A 19,181-nucleotide genomic window follows, 5' to 3' on the forward strand; every position below is an offset into this window, starting at 1 on the left:
AGTACATGACAAATCTGATGACCCAGATCAACTGTAACATGAGTGTGATTTATAACATGAAAGAAATATATCCCTGGATAAAATCTTATGTTAGTCATTTACTTCAGACATATTCTGGAATTCATTATTAATCTTTGAGTAAAAAACCCACTAGCTCCTATGCTATACCATTCCACTTTTGGATAGCTTGAATTGTTAGGAGCTTTCCTCTTAAATCTAGTCCAAAATGGTCTCTCTGCAACATCTATCCATTGTTCCTTGATCTGGGGCCAGATTTAGTAGATCCAATTCTTTTTCTACTTGATAGCCTTTCAAATTTTTAAAAGAGAACTATCATGTCTTCCCTAATCTTCTCTAGGCTAAGCAGTTTCTTCAACCAATCCTCACAAGGAACAAATGAGAATCTTCACCATTTAGATTGCCTTCCTTGTTCTAGAGACTGTCCATCTTATTAATGTCATTCCTACAATATGGTACCATATACTACCAGAATATTTCAGATGGGATCTAATGAGATATTGCAGTCAAACTGTCATTTCCCCAGTCATGGACACTAGGCCTCTCTTAATTTAATTTAAGATGACATTACTTGGTTTAGACTATAGGAATAGGGACTAGGTTTTTTTGGAACTCCCCAAGTAAGGAAACACTTTTACCAATACAAGTCAGTAGCTTTTTCTTTTACTTAGAGACATAGAGCTGCCTAGAACATTGAGAAATTAAGTGACTTTCCCAAGGTCATGTAGTTAGAATGTATCAAAGTCAGGTCTTCCTAGCTTCAAGGCTGATTCTCTGTCCACTGTGCCATGATGTCTCTCATAGAAGAAGAGGCTGTTATTATATCAAAGAACAGAGCCCCAAATGATACCTGTTCATTATCCTATTGAAAGGGAATGATCTTTCCTTTGGACAGGTGCTGTGTTCCTTCCTTCCAGGGCTTCCTGGGACACCCAGCTCCTGGACAACATGCTAGCTGTCTTGGGCTGTGCAGATGAAGTCTGTCTATTGTGGTTACTTTTCAGTAATTGACAAGTTCAATGGAGCATGCATTACTCTTGTATATAAAGAGTGAAGAAGTCTTTTACAACCACCCCCCCCCCCATGAGAAAAGGAACAAGCCATCCCAACAACTGTCAGAATAAGAGGAATAGTTCTTTTTCCTCAGGGATATTAAGTACGCTATAAATTCCCAGCAAGAGAACCCGTTTTCCTATATTCCAGTTGTTATAAATCCACAGGTGAAATTATCCAGCCAGAAGAAAGAGACTCAACCTGATACAGAGCAATCTTGTTTAAAACCACGCTGATGATTATAGGGTTGTTCAGGGCTTTGTCATAGTATTCAACAATAAACCATCTTTCTTGGGCTTTTTTATCAGCCTTTGTGGTGTTTTCCATCTGCATCTGGGCTCTTTGGGAATTGTGTGTTTGTGTGTGTGCGTATGTGTGTGTCCTTTTTTTTGGTGGAATAAAATGGCTGGAATGCTAAAAAAAAAAAAAATGCAGAATAATGAGATATGGAAATTCCAAGATCAAAATTTCATTGGGGTAGTCCATCATTTGGAGAAGCCTAGACCCCAGAGGAATGTGCCTCTTCCCCCCATCCCAGGTTATTTATGAGACAGTAAGAGATTATCCAGTATTAGAGCTAGAAGAGTCCTTATATGTTATCTTGTCCAACTTTCTCTTTTTGCAAATGAGAAAACAGATCTAAAGAGGGTATGGTTCACAAATAACTCAAAGTCATATGGGTAGCAAATAAGTGAACTAGGATTTGAACTAGTCAATTAAATTCCTTTTAAAAAAACACCATTTATTGAGTGTGTTCTATATGAGGGAAGTTCTCTCACTCTATATGCAGCAGTGTGGGGAGTCAGATGTGGTTGCTTTTGATTCAATATTTCCCAAGCAACAGAACAAGCTTTGTACCCTCACACCTTCTTTGTACCCAAAACCACCTTCTTGTGCTGAATCAGCATTCAGCAGCCTCCATTCTTGCTGCATCCCCAATCACTGGCTGACTGAACTGTCAGTCAGCATCAGGCCAGGTAGCAATAGTATAACAGCCAATTAAAACCGTCTCAGACTAGCCTGATGCTTTTTGACAACTCAGTCAGCCAGTAACAGTGGTGGAGAGGGAGGGGTAATGTGGCATTTCAGATTTAATTACCAATGGAAACCGTTTCTGGCTGGTCTGAAAGGAGACAATAATCCCATCCTCCTATAGTTTGATAGGCCCCACTACTATTTCTGGGACCCAATTAATACAAAATTTCTGCAACTGATCCTGCAAACTCACAACCATATTTTCCCATCTGAAGGAAAGAAATACTTAGGTCATAATTTATCTTGGGTTGCATCCCTCACCACCTTCCTCTTAAAACAATCTCTATCTTCCTTTATAGAAACCACAACCCAGGTATCACCTTCTATAGAAGGCCTTTCCAGATCTAGAACTTCACCTATCAAAGTGTTAGCCTCTCTCTTCTTTGGAATTGAATTTGTATTCTTTTGTATGTGTTTGTATTTTCTTATATATGTATATGTTGTCTACCCTCCCAGACCATCAATCAATCACCCACTGCGTACCAGGCATTGTGTAGGTGCTGGAGATATTTTGGTAAAAATGAAGCACTCGCTGTCTTCAGGAAGCCTACATTCCCTCAGTATAAATACTTGAATAAATACAAGATAATTGAGGGAGAGGACATTAGCCTCTTGGAAGGGGTGGGGATGACCAGGAAAGGCTTCATACAGACAATGCTATTTAGCTAAATTTTAAAGAAAGCTAGAGATCCTAAGAGGCAGAGGTGAGGAGAAAAATATGGTGCTGGCAATGGGGTCACATGGTATGAAAAACAGGAAAAAAGAAAATAGGTTACAATATAAGTTTCTAGAAGGCAGTGACAGGTAGAGCAGATAGTCTTTTTGTCCCACAGGTCTTGCAAAATATATTAAACATAGTATGTGCTTTTAAAAAAAATTGTTGAATTATTGTTTTGGATTTTTATAGGCAGCAACCAAGGTAAATCCCTGTTAAATATTTGCACGATGTTCACGATTCAGAGATAGTAGTTAGCCATAGCTTAGGGCCCTGCTTATTCATTAAAATGATTTTAATAAGTAATCCAAAAATCCAAAATGGCTAATGCAGGGAATAAAAATAAAAGAAATGATTATGTTAAGTGCTTCTAGACACATGATTCTTCCTTCTGTCATCATTTATTGATTGGTTTTACTCATAAACCAAGTGACAATAAAGGTGCACTGAATTGCAGAGGACATATAGATAAAATATTAGCAGAGATATTGACAATACAATCACTGCCTATCATGGATGATATGCAAAGTTTAAAAAGACACCGAGCTACTCCAGGGGAATCTAAAAGCCATTTCTACAGTCCTTTGCTGTGCCAGGCTATGGGAAAGTCAAGGCACTCAGAGTTCAAATAAGGCCATAGCAATTAGAGCAGAAATGGTGAAGCATCAGAGCTGCCTTTTTGTATTCATAAAAGGAGCAGCTGCTGCAGTAATCGCATCCCCAAACTATGTGATATTCTCATGTGTGTAATGACACTGCATGCTGAAGCAGAGGGGGAGGGGAGATCAACATAGGCAGACTGTTTCTGTTTTTAAAAAAAAATTTAGTCATTTTTAACCATTAGCTCACTTTTTCAGACATAATTCTCTTATAATGAGAAATAGAATAATGCATGAGGTGAGAGACTATATAATAGTCCCATCCGTTCTAGAACACTCAGTGGCTAGCCCTCTGCCTGTTGGAGAGTAGATTTTGCTGGACTTAAATATGATGTTGGCAGCACTGAAGGAATGGGGGTTCGGAGAGGCATTGTGTTCTGTTCCACTACTGAAGAATTAAACTTCAGATGAAAAGAAATGCATGGTTTTCTTTCCTGACAGTGATCTAAGTGATACAGAAAATAAGTCTGCCCTTTAAGCGGCACACTGGATAGAGCTGTAGGGGTCAAGAAGAGCTGGATTTGAATTCTGCCTCAGATACTAGCTGTGTGACCAAGAACAAGTCATTCTGTAGGGCTGGGGACGGGTCACTTAATTTCTGTCAGCCTCAATTTCCAGATCTGCAAAATGAGGATAATAAGAATACTTACCTCAGAGAGCTGTGAGGATAAATCGAATCAAGTTAACCACCATCTGTTTAAGGGCTCACTATCTGCCAGGCACTGTGCTAAGCACCAGAGAATACAGATGCAAGCAGAAAGAATGGCAATCCCTGTCCTGAAGGAACTTACATTCTAATGGGACAAGATACATTAAAGGAAGCTGGAAAGGGGGTGAAGATGAAGGTACCCCCAATGGAGGCATTGTACATAAAGTCCAGTAGTAGAATCTGAAGTACAAACAGAAAAGGAATGAAAATATGGGTAATCTGAGTGTCCTTCTTAAAATGGAGGTTCTGGAAAGAACCAGCTAATCAGAAGAGCCACAGGGATAGATAAAATGAGATAATATTTGGAACGCTCTCTGAAAAGTTAAAACACCACATCAGGGCTAGTTACTCCTCCTCCTACAACTCCTCCTACCACCACTACCATCGCTACTACCACCACCACCACCACCACCACCTCCAGTCTACCTATCTACAACCAGATTCAGTTCTAGCTCATGTGATCTCTGGCTTGTCTAAATCCTTCCTGCATTTGGTCTGAACTGTATCAGTTAACAACTTATTATAGCCATCTTGATTAGTTTTCTAAATGTTTTCTGCGATTTAGTTTCATTGCTCCAATTAGATTACAAGCACTTTGAGATCAGACACTATGTCTTGATATCGCCTTTATTGATGAAATTAACTAGGGAAGCAGTTAGTCAAATTGGAAATATCCAATAAATACTTGGTTGGTTGTTTGATTAAGAGAGTAAATAGAACACGCTAAACAATTTGCTTTCTGGAAGCAAATCCTGTGGCTCATTTGTAGATATCATACTTCTTAGTTGTAGGGAAAAAAATGGATTTCATCTTTGTATAGATGGAGAATGTTTTATATTTCTTTTTAGTAAATGACAAATTTAACAAGTCTTTTCCCATCTTTCACACCTGTCTTTTTAAATCTCTGGGTGTTGAAATAGGCTAAGTGACCAGCTTTGTCTGAGGAAGGAAGGAGAAAAAATTAAGCAAGTGATGTATCAATAAATAGTGTTTTGCGATGCTCATTTTAAGCGAAGGGGATATTCTAAATCAGTCAAGAAGTACTCTTTTCCTAAAAATGGATTCCCAAATTATAGGACTCGTTTTCTTTTTCTCTCAAATTCAGTATTGACTCCCTTTGTTCCTCTCTAATAGTCATTAGTTGATGGAGCACCTTTGAGGGCTTTTCTTTTCATCCTTAAAACAAGTGAAATTATTTCCATCTAATGAGCATCACCTTTGGCAACTGTAGCTTGGAAGGAGCTCCTCACTCTTTCCCTAACTTCCTCTTCTGCAGCAGCCGCGATAGAACAATGTTTCCCCTGACACGAGGTTAGGCAAGTGACTGTCTTCTGAGCCAAAGCCAACAGAATGCGTTGGCCAATTGGCAGCCCTGCCATTGTGCAGGATGCCAACGTTCTGCTCTGTCCCTAGAGATGTGTAGTCTCAGCAATTACACAACCCTTTCCAATAAGAATTGTGGCATGCAAATTTCTTTTTAAACAAGAGATTAGAATTCTACTTTGCCTTCCATGGCATGACATATTTATATTATGGTGAATTAGAGAATTCTTTTTTAATATATATTTTGTCTTTTGTGAGCATATTTTTCCTCCTCATGTTGCTGTAGGTGATCAGCTGTAGTCATTCCCAGCCTCGATTCTCTTAAACAAATTTGCATTGACTTTTTCCATTACAGAAGGCCAAATTTAACTCCATATTTATGTTGTCTTTGTTTTATTCACTTCATTCTGTTTTTCTCTGAAGTGCTTAGAACAGTGTGTGGTGCATAATAGTTGTTTAATAAATGCTTATGGACTTGACTGATGCCTTGGGGCTGGAAATCATAAAGAATCTGATCATACTGCATTTTGCCAAATTAAAGTTATATGATCAAAGGGAATTTAAAACGTGCAGTCAATGGAAGAATCTTAAGATGTTCAAGTCCAGTTCACATTTTTTAAGTGTTATCATTGGCTTTGACATCTTTCTAGATCTTCCATGGGGAAATTCACTAGAACTATTTTCCTGCCTTCTGGGATCAGGGGATGCGTCATTCAGGAATGCTTGGCTAAGATACACTGTTTACTGCAAGATGGGGTTTGTTCACTGGCAAGTTCCCTAGTTTGTGAAGTTCATTGTGTCCATTTCAGACTGTTTTGATCCACATATATTCAGTTCTTCCGACAGAGTGAAATCATGTATTCTAAATTCCTTGGGGGAAAAACACACTTTTCTTTGCCTATGATGCTGCTGCTGACTCATCGTCAATAAAACATTTGTGCGTGTATGTGTTTGTGTGTGTGAGTGTGAGTGTGGGTGGTGGTGGTATTAGTAGTAGTGGTAGTAATTATCAGAACCCTACCTAGAAAGGAGTGATCAGAACTTTATCCCCAGGTCATTTAAATTTAGCAGTATAAAAACAATTAAGCTCAGTGGCTAGTTACTCAGAATAATTTGTTAAGAAAGAAAGCTATGAAATGATTCCTCCCCTTGTGGTTGCACTCCAGGTGCATTACTCCCCAGCCTAATGTATGTCTGCTACTTCTGTCTTTCTCTACCCATTCAGCATTTGGGAATGGATTTCAGGCTGATAGCACCAGACATGTTTTGTGCTACTTGTCCTGTATGCAAAAATTTCTCATTACAATTCTGGTAATGGCATAGTTATGTTGATATAGCCCCAAAGTTTTGCCTGGTTTTCTTTATGACCAACAACTGCAGCTTACATTTGTGGGACATGTTATGTGTGTTTGTCCTTCACTGCCAAAGAAGATCATGTCATCAGAGAAATAATGACATGACTTGCTCACTAAGACTAGGGAGGCAGTTTACCACCTTTGAAAGGCCATTGATAGAATTGAGTTTCATGAGGGCAAGGGCTGTTTCCTTTTTGTCTTTATATTCCTATAAGTGGCATTTCTGTATGCACTTAATAAATTCGTAGTGATTGATTAAAAGAGAAAATCAAACTGGCTCAAATGGGGATCAAACACCCAGCCTTATCCTCATCAGCACCTTGTTCCAAATGGTGATTATGAAATTTTTTGAATGACAGAATTTTTTTTAATTAATTACTTTATGTTACTTTGATCAAGTAATAAAATGATATATTTCACTTTCTCATTGATTGCACTTGGGAACAAATGAATATTTACAGAGGAAAGATAACAATGTAATTGGAAACTAGAAGAAGAGAAAAGAATTGTGTCCCTCTTCTGATGACCATGTAGTCATTGAATTTCTACAAGTTAAACCTGTAATCCTCATATCAAATTCACATTTTACAGATACCATCATAGAATAGTCCTGCATAGATGTGCTATGTCTGCATCTTGATCTCATAAACACTTTTTTCATATCAGAACTAGCTTACATTTATATGATGGTTTCTAGTTTGCATAGTGTTTTATTCAAAACAGCTCTATAAATGCAGGTCATACAAAAAATTACACAAGATGTGTTGCGTAAAATATGTACTTCCAAGTCCTTATATATTTAACAATATCTTTAGCAATGATAATACCACATTGTCCTCTAATACTCCAATGAATTTTCTTCCACTGAAGAAGGTCACAACCCTTCCATACCTGTTTACTCTGTTTACTCTGTAAGATTCTTTGTGTCTTCTCATGTCTGCCAAAGGGGCTGTTACCCACAAGCTCTATTAATATAGAATACTCATCAGTCAGATCCTACTGTGTGCCTATCTATTTCCAATTTAGAAGTTATTGTTATATAATTAAGTTTTTGAGTTAATATTTGGTGATGGAGGTGGGATGTGGTTTCCATCGTTCTCCCCCACCCCCATAACCACAGACCTACCTGCTGGTTCTCAGGATGATAATTCCAATATAGTTCCTATAATTAGAGCATTCTCAAAGTGATATTTGAGTATAAATAGGTAAGTGAGGAAGAATATGGTTAATAAAGAAGGAAAGGTTCTGAGAAAGAGGTCACTGAATTGCCTTATGGAGAAGTCAAGAAAGTCTAAAGACTGGTAGTGATTGGGTCTCCTGGGAGCTCTAAAGCAGGATTGGAGAAAGGAGGAAAGCATTTGTTCACCCAACAAATAGAACTGCATTAAGAAATAATATCCACATGCACAGTTAAATAGGAAAACTATAAGTGATTTCTCAGAAGTACATAAGGTCAAACTCCACTGGGGAAATATCTCCATGGAACACTGGCAAGATTTTGTAGATTTCAGCTGTTAAAAAAAACAAACCACCTTGTACAAAACCACTGGGCTAACTCACTACGTAAAGCTCAAGACAAGCAGCTACACTTTGTGTGGCTACCCATATTAGCCAAGGATAATTCTGAGCAAAGACATGGATGTGTTGCCTTTAATTTTTTTGTAACTTAAAAAAAAAAAAAGAAAATAATGTGAAGAAAAGCACTTACCAAAATTATGGCTTTAATCAGCATTCATGCTACTAAGGCACAAAGAAAACTACTCAAATTTTCCATTTCCACTTGTTGTCATTGAACTCAAAAAGCATTTTGTAGCCTTGATATGATCATTTTCCCTGCCCTGGCTGCATTAACGTTACTTTGGGTAAGACAAAGGTAGGCAGAGGAGAAAGGGTTGGGAGGAGAGTATTTTAAGTCATGTGTCCATATTATGGAAGAGCTGTAGAGATAGAAGCAAGTAAGAGGCAGAATGGGTTCAAGTCCTTCCTGTGTGAGTCATTTAACTTCACAGGGCACATGGTGGGGTAGACAGAGGTCTGGCTTCATAGTAAGGAAGACTTGAGTTAAAATTTAGCCTCAGACACTTACTAGAAGTGTGAACTCAGGCAAGTCACTTAGCCTGTTTTTGACAAAATGGAGATAATTATAACATCAAACTTCCAGGGTTGCTGTAAGGATCAAATGAGATAATATTTGTAAAGTGTTTAGTTCAGTGCCCAGCACATAGTAGGTATCTATTTAATAAACATTTCTTCCCTGTTTCCATCTCCTGTCAAAAGTAAGTTGCAGAAAAGGTACATTTATGAATTATGGAGGATTTCCTCACTAGCAGCTTCTTATACTGAAAAAAAATCATGGGGCAGACTTTTTTTTAATAGCTTAAAAGACTAAATACAAGCTTATTTCTGCAGAAGAGAATAGGTTCATAGATTAAGTTGGAAGAAATTTTAGAAGGTCAGCTAGTCAAATTTCATTTTATACATGAGAAAACTAAGGCCCAGAGAAGTTAGAAGCTTAATCATTTATGAAATTGTAAAATTCATAAATCGATTATAGGATCATAGACTTGAAGCTAGAAAGGCCCATAGAGGTCATTAGGTCCAACTTACCCATTTTATATGGCAGAAATTGAGCCACAAAGTGATTAAGTGACTTCCCCATTGATAACACTGCTAGGAAGTGTCTGAGGTAGGATTTTAATCCAGGGTTCCTGAGTACTAGTCCAAAGTTGTTTATTTTATTCCGTATTGTGCTATACTAGGAAAGTATTGGCTGATCCTCAGTTCCTAGTATAAGATGTGAAACTTAAAAACAGTTTACCTTGTTTACTGTCAAGTTCTAGCTGTCATCAAAGCAGGATATCTTATGAACATAAATGATAATTCTTAAAAATAGAAGCATAAACAAAAGCTCAATTCACAAACTCCCTTCAGAATGTTTCCTAGTGTTTACTTTTTAGTTGGACCTTACGTATGGAACATATATTTAATACTACTATTTCTTCCAAAATTTCAAGGGTAATATACCAAGAATATTGTGGATTAAATGCATATTCTTTTAGAAATCAATAATTGGTTTCAGCAGACATTACTTTCTGGAACCATATATTGCTAATAGTTATGAAATGCAAAGCACCAATGTCTGTTCCCCACTTCTGTGTGCCCAACAAATATTTAATAGAACCTGTACCTTCCTCACTTGCAAGCACTTTGAAAAAACATAGAAAGGAGATCAGTGAATGACTGCAGCAAATGTTGGGTTGAAAGCGTTAAGCCGAATTGCTCACAATTACATGAGACTAAAAGTTCTCTACCTTGAGTTCTTAAGATTTTCTCTGACTACTAAGAAAGCACTCACCAAGGAACTAAAAATAATTTGGATAAGTTACTATAGGGCTTTCAAGAATTCGTCTGTGAAAGAATGATAGAAGCCCTAGTTATAACTACTAAGAAAACCAGCCCAAGGTTCTCAGTTGTTATGGCTCACTGCTGCTGGTGGTAATAATTTATTTCTGATATTTCATTTGAGCAGGATATATTTACCATAGGATGCCAAGTATTTCATACTGATACATAAATTCATAGGATCCTAGAGAAGCTGGAAAGGACTTGGAGAAGGTCATAAAAAATCATTTAATTCTGGAAAAAAAATTTAGGGAAATCATCCCTTTTGAATTTTTAGTTTTACAGATTAGAAAACTGAGACTCAGAGAATATGTGACATTTCCAAAGTACATAGATATCAGTTTTAAGAGAAACTAGAACCTAGACTTGCTCCCTATGTCCCCTGTTCTTTCCACTCTACTGGAATGCTTCCTATTCTGCATCCCTTTTATGAATTATGCTAAATGGATAAGAAACTTCTAAGATTGCTATGACTGTTTTTTATACACTCCCCACTGATTGGACCACTTGACATAAAAAAAACTAATGTTTAGTCACACAGTTTAGCTGACTTATTCCACTGCCCTCTGCTACTGTATTTGAGGAAATTGTTTGATTTAATCAACTGAATTTATCAATTATTTTGAAGCTTATTATTTGGCATATTCTAGACACTGTTTTAATTTACTAGTTGTTCAACTAAATTGGTTTGTTAGTGCAATCAAAATGGTTGAACCATTTCTGAATGAAGGTGGAATATCCTAAAGAAAGTATTTGATGCCATGACTATCCATGTGACCTTAGGCAAGTCATGTAACCTCCATTTCTTCATGTATAAAGTGGTTGGATTTGATGACTTCCAAGTCTTTTCCAGCTCTAGAGCTATTGTTTATTATTCTAAGTCACATGAACTGGATTTAAAGAGTGGGAGTCCACCACTGCACCTTACTATCCTTTGCTTTCCTGCCTGACTTAACCAGCTGGTACCATCCCTAGAGCTGCCTGTTCTCCAGAAAGCTAAACTATTCTTAAACCCTAAAACCCCTGCAGGAGGAAGATACCATGGTTTTGTTCCTTGCTTGGTACCTTACCCTTGTCATTGATAAGAAACATGCTGATTTCTGGTATTTTTAAAGGAATTAATTTATGGGAGAGGATGGAGAGAATGAAAGAGAAAGAGAGACAGACAGACAGACAGAGCCAGGAAGACCCAGATTCATGGACAGCTCTCAAGACTGCAAGTTACAGAAAAAAATTAGTTTCAATCAGTAGACTTTCCTTAACTAGGAATTTTTTGTATCAGTGAAACCACTGGTCCACTTTCTATTTCTATTTCTACTCAAGAAAACATACCTGGTGGAAGTTTAGATGAAGAGAGCAGGAATAAAATGTTTGCAAAGGTTCTTATTGCTTAGTCCTGGTCCTCAGCACTAACTGCAAGGAACTTGGATTCCCTCCAGGCTAATATCCTTCTTTGCAATCTTATAAGGCCTTCATATTAACTTAGACTTAGATATTTTTTGGTACACTTGGCTGGCTAAGATTGTCTTGTCTAGGATCCATTCATTTATCTAGCCATTGGTTATGAAGTGATGGAGACTATAAAATTTAGGCAAAGCCCTTCCTCGTGTGTCTCCCCAGATTAGTCCTTCTTAGAATGCCCCATTCTGATCCCTGGCTATGTTCTGGAAGAGTATCTTTTCCCTTTCCAAAATCCCACTGATAAAAAAGCACTTTTTTATGTTGGCTCTGAAACCCATTTCACTCTTCTTCTAGGGGGAATCTTCATATACTGACTTCTCTTGAAAGATATATTTTGAATAATAGTGGTGATAATGGACATCCTTGTTTCACCCCTGATCTTATTGAAGGGTGAAATAAGGATGTCCATTATCACCACTATTATTCAATATGGTACTAGCAATGTTAGCTGTAGCAATTAGACAAGATAAAGATATTGAAGGAATAAGAATAGCCAAAGAAGAAACTAAGTTATCACTCTTTGCAGATGATATGATGATTTACTTAGAGAATCCCAGAAATTCAAGTAAAAAACTACTTGAAATAATAAACAACTTTGGCAAAGCAGGTTACAAAATAAACCCACACAAATCTTCCACATTCCTATATGTTAGCAACAAAGTCCAACAGCAAGAGATAGAAAGAGAAATCCCATTTAAAGCTAGGGTAGACACTATAAAATACTTAGGAGTTTACCTGCCAAAACAAACCCAGAGGTTATATGAACACAATTACAAGACACTTTTTGCACAAATAAAGTCAGATTTAAGTAAGTGGAAAAACATCAGTTGCTCATGGGTAGACTGTGCTAATATAATAAAAATGACAATTCTACCTAAATTAATTTACTTATTTAGTGCCATACCAATTAAACTATCAGATAATTATTTTCTAGAGCTGGATAAAATAATATCAAAATTCATTTGGAAGAACAAAAGGTCTAGAATATTAAAGGGACTAATGAAAAGAAATGCTGGGGAAGGTGGCCTAGCGCTACAAGACCTCAAATTGTTCTATAAAGCAGCAATTATCAAAACCACTTGATATTGGCTAAGAAACAGAGAGGTAGACAAGTGGAATAGACTTGGCACTCAAGACACAGTAGGCAAGGAATGTAGCAACCTCCTGTTTGATAAACCCAAGGACCCCAGCTTCTGGGATAAGAACTCACTGTTTGACAAAAATTGCTGGGAAAACTGGATAACAGTGTGACAGAAATTAGGCATAGACCCATGCCTGACACCGTACACAAGCATAAAGTCCAAATGGGTACACAATTTAGGTATAAAAATTGATACCATGAATAAACTGGAGAAGCAAGGAATGGTGTATTTATCAGATTTATGGAGAAGGGAAGAATTTTTTACTAAAGAAGAGAGAGAAAGCATTATGAAATGCAAGATGGATAATTTTGATTACATTAAACTGAGACGTTTTTGCACAACCAAACCCAATTCAACCAAAATTCAGAGGAATGTAGTAAATTGGGAAAGAATTTTTACGGCTAAGCTCGGGGATAAAGGCCTCATTTCTAGAATATATAGAGAACTGACTCAAATGTATAACCATACAAGTCATTCCCCAGTTGATAAATGGTCAAAGGATATGAACAGGCAATTTTCAGAGGAAGAAATTAAAGATATCTATAATCATATGAAAAAATGCTCTAAATCACTATTGATTAGAGAGATGCAAATCAAAACAACTGTGAAGTACCACATCACGCCTATAAGATTGGCAAACATGACAGAACAAGAAAATGATAAATGCTGGAGAGGATGTGGGAGGGTTGGAACACTAATTCATTGTTGGTGGAGCTGTGAGCTCATCCAACCATTCTGGAGAGCAATTTGGAACTATGCCCAAAGGGCTACAAAAATGTGCATACCCTTTGACCCAGCAATATAGCTTCTAGGACTGTATCCCCAAGAGATCATAAAAATGGGAAAGGGTCCCACATGTACAAAAATATTTATAGCAGCGCTCTTTGTAGTTGCCAAAAACTGGAAGTCAAGGGGATGCCCATCAATTGGGGAATGGCTGAATAAATTGTGGTATATGAATGTAATGGAGTACTATTGTGCCATAAGAAATGATGAACAAGAAGACTTCAGAGAGGCCTGGAAGGACTTATATGACCTGATGCTGAGTGAAAGGAGCAGAACCAGGAGAACTTTGTGCACAGCAACGACCACAGTGTGCGAGAAGTTTTTCTGGTAGACTTGGAATTTCACGATAATGCAAGAACTTATTAAAAAAAAAATCCCAGTGGTGGTTTTCTAAGGCAAAATGTCTTCCACACTCAGAGAAAGAAATATGGAAGTCACTCACAGAATGTAGCAGTCATGTTTGTGTGTGTGTGTGGTTTTGTGTATCATGTTTTGATTTGTTATATGATTTCTTCCATTTATTTTAGTTCAACTACATAGCATGACTATAGTGAAAATGTACTCAATAGGAAGGTATATGTAGAACCTATACAGAATTGTATGCTGTCGTGGGGAGGGAGGGGGTAATGGGGGGGTAGGTTTGGGGGGGATAAAATCTTAATTTTATGGCAATGATTGTAAAACATTAAAAAATAATAATAATAAAATTAAATTTAAAAAAAAGATATATTTTGTCTTCCCTCCCTACTTCTCCCTCTTCTCTCTCATCCTTTTTCCCTCTTACATTATAAAACTTTCTCCTTTCTGATTCACTAAAAAATATCTCCTAATTCAATCTTTTTGTCTTAAAAGGTCCCCTAGTTGAATCTTTTTGGCTTAAAAGACCTCCTACTTAAGTCTTTTTGGCTTAAAAGACCTCCTAGTTGAATCTTTTTGGATTAAAAGATATCCTAGTTGAATCTTTTTGGCTTAAAAGATCTCCTAGTTGAATCTTTTTGGCTTAAAAGATCTCCTAGTTGAATCTTTTTGGCTTAAAAGATCTCCTAGTTGAATCTTTTTGGCTTAAAAGATCTCCTAGTTGAATCTTTTTGGCTTAAAAGATCTCCTAGTTGGATCTTTTTGGATGAAAAGATCTTCTAGTTGAATCTTAGACCTCAATGAGGAAACTGCTTCTTTTACTTATGCCCTGTGGATCTGAACTCAGGTCCTGACCTTCCTTATCTATAGTTTAATTGCGGGGTATCTCCCCTAAAGCTGATTTGCTGTCTTGTTCTGAACCTGAATCCAGCTCCACCATCTCATTATTGAATGAAAGAGATATTTGAGGGCCAGTAGAAGGTGAATTCATTCTCTGGTCATCAGCTGTGGTTCCAGTCACCTCCTTACTTCTAGGTGAAAGGTCACTGACCTTGCTTAGGGTTCTATTCCTTTATCACCCACTCCTCCTTCTACAGATACCTGAGGCCAAGAGTTCTCAAACTTTGTGGTCTCGGGAATGCTTTACGCTCTCAAAAATTATTGAGAATCCCAAAGAGCATTTGTTTATATAGAATATATCTATTGATATTTACCATAAAGGAAATACAAACTAATTAAAATAAAAAATTTTTATTCATTTAAAATAACAATGACCTTTTACATGTTAAAATAACATATTTTCTTTAAAATGATGATATGTTTTAAAACAAAAATTATGAATAGGATAATATTACTTTTGCATATTTTTGAAAATCTCTTTTATGTGTGACTTCATAGGAGACAGTTGAGTTCTTTTATCTGCTACAATATTCAGTCTATTAAGATATATTGTTTTGGTTGAAATGTATGAAGAAAATCTAGTCTCTTGCAAAGATACATAGTTGGAAAACAGAGGAATGTTTTAAAAGATGAATAATGTCTTGGTAATATTCTGAAAATATTTTTTTTATTTTATGAACCTCCCGAAGGGGTCTTGAGGATTCCTGAGGGCCACTTTTTGAAAATGACTTAAACTTTCTGTTTTCACAATGGCCAAATGAAAAATACATATGTATAGAACATGTTCTTACCCTCTTCACCCAATAAGTGGGTGGAGTCATTCTATCACAAAATATATTTTTAAATTGTATAAGATTGACATTAAGTAGACATATAACCTGGGCCTTGAAAGATTTTCTATAATAGGTAGGCTTCTTTTCCTAGAGTGTGTGTATGTGTTCGCCCTTCGTTGCCAAAGAAGATCATGCCATCAGAGAAATAATGATATGACTTGCACTTGACTTTGTTTTGAGTGAGGGAGGGCTGTTTCCTAGGGTAATACCAGTCCTAAGAAATCAGTCCTTAGTAAGATAAAAAAGCAGATAAAGTAAGACAAAAATCCTATCTCAGACACTAACCTAGAAAAGTCACCTAACTTCTCAACCTCACTTTTTCAGTCTGTAAGGTGGAAATAATAGTGATTACTTCTCTGGATTAGTTTAAAAATTAAATGAGATTGTGTATGAAAAGTATTTTGCAAACTTTAAAATGCTATAGAAATGTCCTATTTGTTTTTTATTAATTATCACTGATATTATTATTGTTATAGAAAAAGAATGTTGGTTTAGTCCTTGATTTTTTTCCTATCCTCCTGCACAATCTCAGATTCTTATGGTTTGTATCTGTGTTAGTCAGATTGTTTAAGGCCCCTGATAAAAGTGATAAGCTTAAAAAAAAAATGCTAATGGGACAGAGGCTGATTCTCCTTATTCTCACATCAGTGACTTCCAGAGTGATCTCCAGTCATTTTGCAGGAGCATTGCAAAAGTACAAAGTGCTTCACCAAAGCTGACATGATAGCCTATTTAGTGTGCCATAATATAATTTACTATCACTAAAGGCCTTTGGGGACGCAACATTGCAAAACAAAATGCAGTATCCAATATTTATAGCAAATAGACTTGAAGAGAAGTGTGTACTCTGTGGTGCAGACATCCTAAATGCTGTTGTTAAAGGACTGGAATAGTAAGAAGGGGAAGGAAAGTAGTAAAAATGTAGAGGGGGATACAGGACTTGCTTAAACACTGAGTGAGAGTTAGCTAGGAACTGCTGATTCGGAGCAACCTGGGACATGTTAACACTTAGACCTAGAGGATGCTCACCAGAAAAATGTGCCATCCCACTGTTATAATTCACCTTAATGAGCAGGGAACAAAAGGTTGTGAAGGACAGATGTGACTGATTGCCGACAAAGTCGCGGCCTGCTGCAGCTGGCTGGGATCCCACTGGCGAAAGGCATAATATATTATGACTCCAGGTCACATAATGGTAAATGAACACTTACTGCCCCTGTGGCAACTGGATTGATTATCGTACCCACCTTGGTACAGGCCTAGCTTTGCTTTACAACTAAATGCATTTGTCCCTGCTGTGTTGGAGTCGGGAGATCAGCTTGAATGAAACACACTCAAAATGAAGTTAGTGATGAGGAGAAGTCCATTTAACAAGGAAAAGTTGGGGTTCTCTGGATAGATACCTGTCTACAAAGGGGCAAGCTCCCATTGATTGAATTTTTGAAATTTCTGTCATTTGCTCAGGTAGTCCTGTAGCCTTCCCACAGAAAAGATGCAACATAGATTAATCTATCAGGACCAATAGATAAGACAACAGAACTCAATTTGCCACCCTGTTAGAGAAAGTCAGCATCATGAAGTCAATGTGGCTTGGTGGCCTAAAGATAAAATGAAACAAAACACACACACACACACACACACACACACACACACACACACATACATGCATGCACGCCCGCACGCATGCACACAAAACAGTCAACATACCAGGTCAATGTTGGGCCAGATAAATCTGTAGATTTATGTCCATACATGAAAATAATCTGTTTCTCAGAAAATTTACATACATACAGTGAAAAGATAAATGAAGAAAGTAAAATGATTTCTAGTTTACCAGATCTAAGCCTTCCAGGATTTGGCAAACACAAGTCAATATCCTGGAATATGGTCCCAGATGAAATTTCAGTTGCAAGGTTATTTCCATGGTTATATCCATTGCAGTGGGCCTGTTTTAAGGTCCTTCTCTACAACCAGGAATCACTTAACTTCTTTGGGCCTCAGTTTCCTCATCTTTAAAGTGAGGGAATTGGACTATATGGCCTCTGAGGTTCCTTCCAGCTCTAAAATCCTGATTTGTTGACCCAGTGAAAGAGAGAAGAAAGAGAGAGAGAGAAAGGAAAACTACACAGACTCAGGAAAACATAAGTAGAACAGCAAAATCATTTCAAGCCACATGGGTGGAATCATCTTCCTGTAGACGTTTAGCCCTGAGAAAAACCCAAAACAGCCAGCCCTTTCCAGGAAAAGAAAGTCACCCTCTGGAGACATCCCCTGAAGTGCTCTTTAAGAACATCACAGTTTTGGCTTAATAGGATTAACACTGGGTGCTTTCAACAAAACATCTAGCTTTCCCTGGCTGTGAAATAGTATTGCTGGGAATAGATGAAGGAGAACATAGGCATCCGGATTGACAGTGATGAATGACTCAAAGGCGTTTGGATCAGGAAGGTATGTGAACAAGGCTTATGCTTGGTAACCTTTCCCTTTCTTTGCTCATCTCTGACCGCAATGGCTAGAAGATTTTTTTTCCTAAGAAATCTGACACCAGTCATCCTTCCACATCAGGATCTCAGCATCTTCCCTATCTGTAAAGATAATTGAGTTTGGTATCTCTAATGATGACACCAGGGACCATCTCCAAAACTTGTCCATGAATGGATTAGCAGATGATAAAAATAAACTATATTCCTTGTCCTTCTACATATACCCCAGCCTTGCAATGACCACAGTCTCTGCTGCTGGAGAGAAATTCACAGGATCTTGGAACAGAAAACCATCTTAGTAATCATTTAGTCATAGGATTATAGATGAAGAGCTAGAAGAGCTAACCCTTTCTTTTGATAGATGAGAGCATTGGGGTTTAGAGAGATTAAATGTATCAGAATCAGACCCAGAGCTGGAAAAGAATGGATAGACCATCTAGTCCTTTGATTTTTCAGAGAAGGAAACCAAGGCCCAGGGAGATTAGGTGATTTGCCCAAAGACACAGGTAAAATTTGAACTCAGGTTCTCTCACCCAGAGATTCTACATGTAAAGCTCTACGAAAGCTTTAAAGATAAAGAGCAATTCTATGGTGTTTTAAAGAGAAGGAATCCTCCCTTCCCTATTGCCATCTCAAACATAATTCACAACAAATACATATTCACAACTTGGAGAAAATCCCAGATTTCAGATATTTCACAGAATAAGATCAGTGATGTTGACCTCTAGGTCCATTTGAATCATTACCCAACATTTGTTTCGGGCCTACCATTTGGGGCAGGATGCTTCCTTTCATTTGGCTGTACAGGACATATTTTAAAAATCAATCAATGGGAGCTTTCTCCTTTATAGATTTCTAAAGGTAACTTGGATTTTAGTTGAGCCATTAGGGTTGCCTTAGTGTGACTTACATCAGTACGATGTCTTTTGCTAGTGCATTTGTTTGGTGAT

At 37.3% G+C, this 19,181-nt stretch overlaps 1 protein-coding gene and 1 long non-coding RNA gene across 2 annotated transcripts in view; both read left to right on the top strand.

Annotated features, from left to right (window-relative positions):
- Positions 1-1,501, top strand: part of LOC140508470 (uncharacterized) — a 54,553-nt gene extending 53,052 nt beyond the window's left edge. Inside the window, exon 2 of the long non-coding RNA XR_011968450.1 lies at positions 914-1,501. This is a non-coding gene — a long non-coding RNA (uncharacterized lncRNA). The remainder of the gene's footprint in view (positions 1-913) is intronic.
- The window catches only part of RORA (RAR related orphan receptor A), an 887,404-nt gene that overhangs the window by 312,117 nt on the left and 556,106 nt on the right, over positions 1-19,181 (top strand). The gene's annotated exons all lie outside the window — the stretch shown is intronic.

This window comes from Notamacropus eugenii, chromosome 1 (genome assembly GCF_028372415.1).
Source record: "Notamacropus eugenii isolate mMacEug1 chromosome 1, mMacEug1.pri_v2, whole genome shotgun sequence".
Lineage (NCBI taxonomy): Eukaryota > Metazoa > Chordata > Mammalia > Diprotodontia > Macropodidae > Notamacropus > Notamacropus eugenii.